Source organism: Argopecten irradians, chromosome 8 (assembly GCF_041381155.1).
Source record: "Argopecten irradians isolate NY chromosome 8, Ai_NY, whole genome shotgun sequence".
Lineage (NCBI taxonomy): Eukaryota > Metazoa > Mollusca > Bivalvia > Pectinida > Pectinidae > Argopecten > Argopecten irradians.
In genome coordinates, this window is record NC_091141.1 from 7,891,106 (window position 1) to 7,900,992 (window position 9,887).

The window sequence follows — 9,887 nt, forward strand, 5'->3', positions numbered from 1 at the left end:
TTGGAGAGCGATGAAGAAGATAAAGTCTATCAAGAATCAAACAACAAGATTCGGCTTCCACAGAATTCGGAGTTAATCTATCATAATTCAATTACATGTAGCCCACTCTGCTTAATTGATCAAAGTTTTAAACTCGAGAGAGATTGAACAAGGAAGCGCAGTACTGGCCTCCTAATCTAGGAATTGCGTGAATTTGTTTATTACTGTCGGGTAAATTAGTTCGGTCACGTACACACGGCAAAAACATGCATAGCCATTTGAAACCATTGCGTCAATGAAAAAGGGCATCTCTTCTATGAATCGCTACATTACGGAAACATGGAAGGAGCATTTCGTAATGAGGGTTGTCATGGCCAGTAAGAACCGGAAGTGATAGGAAAGTACCCGGATGGATAACAATAATGGAGTCAGCAATGCGTGAAGTCCTATAATAGCTTCATGTTCTTAGGGGAAGATATGCAATTATCAAATTAACAATATCTTTTACTTTTGTTATATGCCTGCTTGGCGACATTGTGTAATACATGTACATTTCTTGTTTGCTTATATCATCCGTTGGAATACATTAATCTCCGCCATGAACCAAGATGGATAAGTTAATGTGAAAATGGAAACCTTATACTTTAGCATTCCACATCTAGATTTCAATTAGTGATTTTCTAACAAAAAAATAGTACTATCGTATTTTGTGCTTAAATTGAAATGATAACAGGCGAGACTCGTTTGTCATCAACCTATTTTAGATCTCACCATTGATTATTTTATATACTTTACCTTTACTATTGTGCCTGTTGGCAGCGCGTCTATACCCAAGATTTAACCCCTTACATAAATATGGAAAATAACTAGATTTTAGAATTCCTGTTCTCAGAATGACTGTAAATAAGCTTTTGGTCTTTACATCGATATACTATTTAATAACGCTCTTTTGTCATGTGCAAATGGCGACGCTCTGAAAATCATGTCTAGAAATATTGCGTAAATTGAGGTAAAATACTTTTATAGCATATAACACCATATTATCTTTTGTTCTGGTAAAAACATACTTTGAATAATGAACTTTCCATGAAAAGATAATGTTTTTGTTGTGGATGACATGAATATCATTTTTCGACTGATCACTAGAAAAATGGAGTTACCATATGAAAAAAGTAGAAAAAAATAGAATAATAAATTATCATCTGCAGCTATAAGAAAAATTAAGAATGGATGGAAAAGGGAATCAATTAGTTCCGTTGTTTCTTTTCACATGCCTGGCCCTCTTTTGTTGACTAAGGTGGTGACACAACAAATCAGAATATGAGCATCTTTTGTTTAATGAATATGAAAAAAGGAAAACATAAAACTGTTGTTCTAAACACTTTTCCATCTGTTTGAATGTGAAATTCTTCGGACAAAAATGGATGTGAATCTATTCGATGATATCAGAACCGTGTTATAACAACATATTTAATTTTAATACGAACACAAAGTAGATAATCTATTTATTATAGTTACTTCCTCAATGGCCTTAAATGAGTGTTCATTTCATATGATAGTTTATGTAAAGAATTCAGTTTTTAGGTCACCTGAGACAAAAGTCTCATGGTGACCTATTCTAATCGCCTTTTGTCCATCGTTGTCCGTCGTCCGTCGTGCGACGATTAACTTTTTACATTTTCGACTTCTTTTCCAAAACTGCTGAAGCAATTTCAATGAAATTTTGCGAAAAAAAAAATCTAAGGCATAATGCCAATCAAAAATGTGAATTATATGGTCCCCCAGGGGGCTGTGGGAGGGACAAAATGAGGTAAAATTGACTAAAATTTCAAAAATCTTCTTCTCTACTCACAGATGTGTTAGAATCAAATTCTCTTCAAAGATAGAAAAGTCTTAAGGTCCTTTACAAAATTTGTGAATTATATGACCCTGGGGTCTCTAGTTTTTTCCCTTGGAAAGGGGCTAAGTTTACTATAATTTATATAGGGAAAACACATTTTTGAGCATTATTTGGTCATTTTAAATAGGAAATGAGTCAAATTTTGTCAAAATTATCAGTATGAGATGGCCATTGAATCATATTAACAAATTTTCCATGACTGAACCCCAGGGGCCCTAGGGGCGGGTCAAAATGGGTCAAATAGGCTAAAACTTCAAAAAATTTCTTCTGAAATTCTGGAAATGGTAGAATCAAATACTTTTCATAGATGAAAAAGTCTTAAGGTCCTTCACAAAAATTGTGAATCATATGACCCTGGGGTCTCAAGTTACCCCCTGGGGAGGGAGTCAAGTTTTCTTTATTTTGTATAGGAAAAACACATTTATGAACATTTTTGCTCAATTTTCATAGGAAATGAGTCAAATTTGATTAGAGTCATTAGCCTAATATATATAGCAGTTTAACATCAATATCAATATCGGTCCTTGCTGACCCCCTGGGGGAGACTAGAGGGGCGGGACCAAACAGGGTCAAAATGACTAAAATTTAAAAAAAATCTGAGTTCACAAGTTTGATGGAAGCAAATACTCTGCATAGATCAAAAGGTCAAGTTTTTGAAATCACTGACAAACGTCAAGGGCCAGCATATAGTGTTTATATGTCTTTAGGTGACCGTTAAGGCCCATGGGCCTCTTGTTATTGTTGCTGGCCTTGGCAGGCACAAGTTAAAACTATAAAATCGCATATGAAATTAACAGAAAAAGATACTGTTTATCACATTACTAAAAGAACCTCCATTTTATTAGTAGCAAATATCCAGTGGAGGCCGCCATTTCGTCACGACGTCCTCAAACTTGACGTCACGTCGTTATTTATGGACGTCACAATTAATTTCCAGCCATTGAAAAGCGCTCCTGTTTATATTATTCTAGTATAATTATTTTTGCTTTGTTATCATAATATGGCTTTCTGATTGATCATTTTTTCCATACTAAAACGAAAAAAAAATTCTACGTTATCGTGACGTCACAATAGAAACATTGACGTTGCGTATTGATTTGGAAAAATAATTCCTTGGAAAATCAATGGAATTGTCCGTGTAAACGTATTTAATATTTATGTTTTCAAGGAGTTTGGAAAATTAATTATAAGCATTGGTGTGACTATTTTTTAATTTCATAAACAAAATAGCGGCATCAATGATTACGAAACGATTTCACTGGATATCAGGCGGATTATGTGATAAAAGCAAATTATAAATAATCACAAATGACAAGACTCTAAAACCAATGGTAAGAAAGTCGAACAACAATGATAATCCTGATTCAAATAAACGACTATGAACACAAGCAGTAGCCAATAAACAAGGTCAAACATTCGAGCAAAATGCAGATCTGTAAAAAGCAAGGATCTAATCTAAACACACAGATAAATATCTAGGTCACCTCGAAAAGGTCACCCTATTGACTTGAAGCTTTTCTTTAGTTATCTTAATATATTACGTTATTTTTTAAATCCAGCATATTTTGCTTCTTGAAATATAAAGTTATGTGTTTATAACGTTACTTTTTTGTATATGGATACGTGTAAATCTTAAACCCATAGTAGGATCATAGATACAATGTTTGATTGCTTAACTATAATAACGATTGAAATCATAAGAGACCCTCTAAACGTGATCATTATCATTATGTTGTTACAAACACAAGCAAAATTTAGTACAAAACGATTTTGAACGAATTTTTTATTGGAGGTTCAAAAAGACTCCAACAATCAATATGATATTTTAGCGCAATAGCTTTTTGTGCCAAATGCTCTACAATAAGACTACCACTAAAATGGGAACGTTTACGGTATCTTGTTACATCTACATGAGGATGCATCGAATCAGTGATAAAAACTAATTAGCTCTGATATAGACAATCATACATATAAATAGGTAAGAGTTATAAATCGTTCTATAACGTGAAGTTACGTCACGTGCGGTACGCCTGATTGACCAGAAGAAAATATGTGTCCGACGGATGCCTCCATACACGTTTTACACGTTCCGTTTTAGTGCGATTGGGATTTAAGGGGAAAATTTCAAGAGAAAAATTGTAAACTCTACTGAGAATTGTTTTTCATTCGGTGTACTTCAGTGGGAATAATTGATCAAGTAAAAACGGAAAGATATGAGTGTAAAACTGAGCAGGTAAATAGCGCGGCCTAATTCTCGGATCGCGTGTGTCCGTCTCGGAGACATCGGAGTGGGGAGATGTTGGCTATATGTCTATACGCCGTGCTCACTCAAGGCACTCACTCAATACCTGCACATCAAAACTGTCACACGTATCATCAGCTTACACACGTTGTTTTCCGAAATAATAAAGGCAATATCAAATTTTACAAAACGCAAATTGAAAAGTTATTATCTTAAGACAAATAGAAATATTACATGATTTTACATTATAAACTCGATTTTGAAATAATTTTATTTTGACTTTGAAATGTATGATGTATATGAAGTTGACCAGGCTTGAGTTGCTGCCCATTTCTCCTCCCGGAGCTTCTTCTCATTACTGCTATCACAAATAGCGTTACGTCGTGTGTGTTATCGACACCAGGGCTATCGAACCAATAATCACTATCAGGAACACTCTCCACTCTGACTAATAACCATCACAATACATCAACATAAATAAACATAAATGTGGATATTATAGGTTTATATTGACCACCTTGATCAACAATATTTTATTATGTTCATCTTTATCAAGCAGATATACGAATAAGACGTGATCACATGTCTTCAAGTCAGGAATACACAGATTAAAAATGTATTTGTGGATTTGCATTTCCATCATTCAACTTTTCCTTGGTTCAAGATATCAAAAGTCCAATTTAAATTATATTGTATTGTTATTGCTTATTTGTACCTAACATACATGTGTATTTTCGATATGTACTCTTTTCACATATAGTTTTGTAAAAACATTTTTTCATATATATTAAATATTCTAAGTAATTTGTAAATGAAAGATTTCACATTCTGTTATCTGACGTAGTTGGGCTTGAATCGTCTAGTTATCATTCCATGCAAAAGTCGTTGTGTAGAACTGTTTTGATATTAAATAATCATTTCGATAGACAGAAAACCCCTACCAGTGAATCCCCAAACTACAGCAAAATGCACTTTCCTTGTTAAAGTATACTGTATGACTGGAGCGATCCATCCCATCGTCTCATTGACCTAGTACGTCTTCACTGGTTTCTAGGACTGATATAGCTTTCTTAGAATTATCATTGATAAATATAGTCTCATAAAACCACATGTTTAGGGTAAATACCAACAATTCTTGTCTAATATGTATGCTGCTTGATGCTGATATTTCCCATCCAGTTAACGTATTTCGTTTATTTATTTTTGTTTTGTTTTTTTCTTCATTTCTGTTGAATTCTTTGAGCTTCGGATTTTATACTTACTTCGCTAAATCACAAAATCAACAAATGTAGAGGAATATTTTGTTAAAGATGCTCCACCGCTGACAAATGGTATATTTTCACTATCAAAAACAGGAGCAAACGATTAAGTATTGTTCTTCAGTTACAAAATTTACTAATTTTACACCATTACCACCATTGAAAAGTTTGAGCTTCTAATTTTACTTTAAGTTAAAAATATAAAAAATAATTAAATGCATCCCGAAAAAAATCTATGTCACTATATCCTATATGGAATGAAAAACTGATTGCGCATGCACCAAAGGCAAAATGAATTATTTCATTATATGATTTTGTGTTAATTAGACATATATAAACACGATCAAACACCAATTATTGTTCAAATGATGAATGTCATTTAGGATCCGTCGGCGGTGCAGCATCTTTAAAGGAATAATTAAGAAATTAGGAAAATAGAGCAAAGCATTTGATGGAAGAACAAAAATATATTTTAACAAGAAATAAAATCTAAAAAATATATCTTGAAAAGTATGTATTAACATTCTAAACCGTAACACAATATATTTATATGTATCTGTTTTGATCTACAAATACAAGCATTAAAAACAAAACCAAACAAAACAAAAAAACTGTTTAATCACGAACAATGAATGCCAAACCACGCATTTATAATTTTCTTTAATCTTTGAATATCTATAATTTTCAATTTTCTTCCATAAAAGTGCATTGCAATACATATGATTTTAGATGTGAACAATATGTCATTTGTGACATAGATGTGACGACTAAGGTAGAAAATAAAAATAGATATATATATATGCCGCCAATTATTTTATTCTAAACATAGCGTTTTAGACATGAAAGCAATGAAAACAAATAAAAGCACACATATGTAGGCTGGTAAAAGACTAATCATAACAAATAATAAAAGCGTTAGCGTTCGAGATATGAAAGCAATGAAATAATAATATGAGGCAAGAATTTTAAATGACAGAAAAGAGAATATAAATATATTTGGTCCCTGAGGATAAAAGGTGATGCATTGACAGCCACACCAATTCTTTTATTATTACCTAGGGACAGTGAACCTGATTATGTAGGATGCTGACGGAATCCATCTTAGATCACATCGGTTGTATCAAGGATTCCATTCAAATTTCACAAACATAAACAACCAAGTGACAAGACACACATTCCTGGTAAGCTCGTGTCGCTATTACGTGTCCACTGTGGTAGTGGTCAAATAGGGTATGTTCCTGGTGCCAAGGACATTGTGTTTCCTTACCAAACGTGTCCAATTAGTACGTGAGATTTATACCCGATGAGTGACATGTCCTTTTTTGTTTGTTCTCTAAATTATCATTCACCTCCTCGTGCTCAGGACATCAGGAAAAGAAAATAACTGATGTGTCTGTTTATATAGAAATGTCCTTAATGTTGTTCTCTGGAATTATTCTAATGAGAATAACGAAAAAAATCAGCAAGTCAAATTTAGTATATAAAAAAAATAATAATAATTTTGATACTACATCAACTATTCTGTATACAGACAAAATGTGTTTAAGTAAATTCATGTAATTTTCAGGTGAATTTCGGGTCCAGATGAATTCAGGTCAACATGACCTGAAATGTATTGCCTGTGTACATTGTAGCTTCCTATTTGTAATAGAATAACACAAAGAGAAAGCTGATAAAATGAAATAAGTAATAAAATTGTATTTGAAAATAAAACAACAGATGAATAAGTAGTCACTATTTTGCTATTTTCATCTATGAGATCACAAATATGTAACAGAGAGAGCATTATCACGAGATAACATAGTGTATCGTAGAATCGAATGACAAATACAATAAAATTCCGAATAGAATTGCGAAATATGTTTATAAACCATTTTAATGTCTTGGCAAATAAAAGGTTACCACCAAGTCGAATTTTATTGTAATGAAACTTATCTTTCCTCCTATTACTACTATACCACATCATCGTGTGTCTACAAATCCATGACCCCGGGCTACAATGATATAAACCCATTATACACTGCTCAGCCCCATACTCTTAATTTGATATGAAATTAAATATAATTTGTCTGACATGTATTGTATCACAGAAGCCCACCATCTATCATCACGGATATCAGTCTGTCCCAGACACCGTGGCACCAGACTGATAGAAAATGGTAAATGAAAACTACTGGCCACAGGCATCAAATGAATTCGACTTAAAAGGGAAAGTAGCTGGAGATTGAAGAAACTAGAATGTATTATAGCAAAGCTAGGTGCACGAGCATCTGATAAAGACTGGATATCTTTTTAATTGTGAATAAGTAACCTTAATAGTTATCAACTTGATTTCAGGAATGCTATATAATAAAATTCAGAGTAATTGAAATGCTTAAGCTGAAAGGATATGTTTTAAATACTACTCGTCAATTAAATTGAATGCACAATTATATAATGTTAAAGATGCTCCACCGCTGACTTTTTTCACTATCAAAAACAGGAGCAGACGATTTTGTATTTTTCTTCGGTTACAAAGATTACTTATTTTACACCATTACCGCCATTGAAAAGTTTGAGCTTCTAATTTTACTTCAAGTTAAAATCATGAAAAATAACTAATTGCATCCCGGAAAAATTCCGTGGCACTATATCTTATATAGAATGAAGTAATGATTGCGCATGCACCAAAGGCGAAATAAATTATTTTATGTTATTTTTTGTGTTAATTGGGCATATATATACACGATTAAACACCAATTATTGTTCAAATGATGAATATCATTTATGCTCTGTCGGCGGTGGAGCATCTTTAAGTGATTAAAAGACAAAAATAATATTTATGTGAATGTATTAAAATCTTAAGAACATGGTATTCGTTTTGTTATTTTTCATAATAGTCTTATTTAATAGTAGAAATGACTTCATAAAGTTAATAAAAACATGAACATGTTAAATTGAAATAAACCACACTGAATGGCCATTGCTCTTAGAATTTTGGAAATTATAAGAAACTAACAAAATATTGATTATACATTTTAACAGAAAATACAATGTGGAACAAAATACTATGCAGTACAAACTCTTTCTTAGGAGAGAGAAATTATTTTAATTTGCTTAAAGTTTAACTCCTCGCATTCTTATATTTCATCAAATAAAGGCATTAGTTAGCATTAAGGTAAAAATAAACTAACACGTAATCATGGTAATTCATTGGTACTAATTACATTTATATGCTTTAGAATGAAAAATAGAAATAAATCAATTTGGTAAAATTTATTACTGTGATTCTTGTCCGTTTTTCACGGTAGGTCTTTCGATAAAACTTATGTTTTTGAACGAAATGATAAAAAAATGGTTCACTTCTATAATTTCGTTTTGATAAAATAACACATTGCAACACTTTTACGCAAACATGATCGGGTAATATCAAACTTTCAAAGTAACATCATTTATATTGCAAAACGCCACAAAAAGTTGACGTTAAAGATTCTGCAAATCATTTTATTTCTAATATAAAACAAATTTGATAACAAATATAAGTGTAACTCTCGAATTCTCCGTATTATACCTTAGAAAAAATAATTGTACTCTATTTCTTTTTGATAATTACCATGTACTATAAATTATACTCTTTACTGTATAGTATATATCGTTCCATAATTATATGTAAATGCTAGAACAGTCACTAAAAACCTGTCGTTGATATCATTAGGAATTATATATGACAAATGCAAGATATATATTCCTACGCAAATATCAATATAAATTACTGCCATATTATTATGTTTCGTTACTGATATTTGCAGGAAAAAATCTTTTACAATAAATAATAAAAATGTAAATAAAATCATTTATAACTGAAAATTGTAAATATTTATATTTTTAACATATTGCACAATCACAAAATTAAATATAAAAAAACAAAATACCTGAAAGCAAAGAATATGTTGACTAGCCTCAATTAAACCTTTTATACATAAAAATTCCTACATCTATTTCACGCGATAAAAAACTTGAATAGTCTAGTTTTTAGACAGTTTCTAATCAATTAATCGTTATTGTATGTAACAGCTGGAAGTAAATAGTTTGAGATGAAAAACGTCTGAAACCTGAATTACAGATCAGTTTCCCTCCAGGCCTAGTCCGCCTAGGAAATAGGGTGAGTGTCCTCAGGTATACCTAACTGAAGCTCGGATACAATTCCTTCCTCTCATGTTACTCCTGGATCCGAAATAAACATTTTTTTGTAAAACTATTTAACACGGATGTCACAATGAGTAATAAGCAGCTATTAGAGAGATTTCTACATCTATTTAGACTGGTTATTTATGAGATCATCTCAGGTTGACCATATTGTCGACTTCTCTTTATTCCATCTACAGCAACTCCAGGCTGTTTTGTACTTCCGGGCACAGGTGTGATGGCATCACGATAATACCGGATCGTCTTACCTGTACAACAGGTAGGAGGCAAGTCTTTATAATCACTGTCAAACTAGGGTCCGTCTGAATCTCAGGTGAGAAGA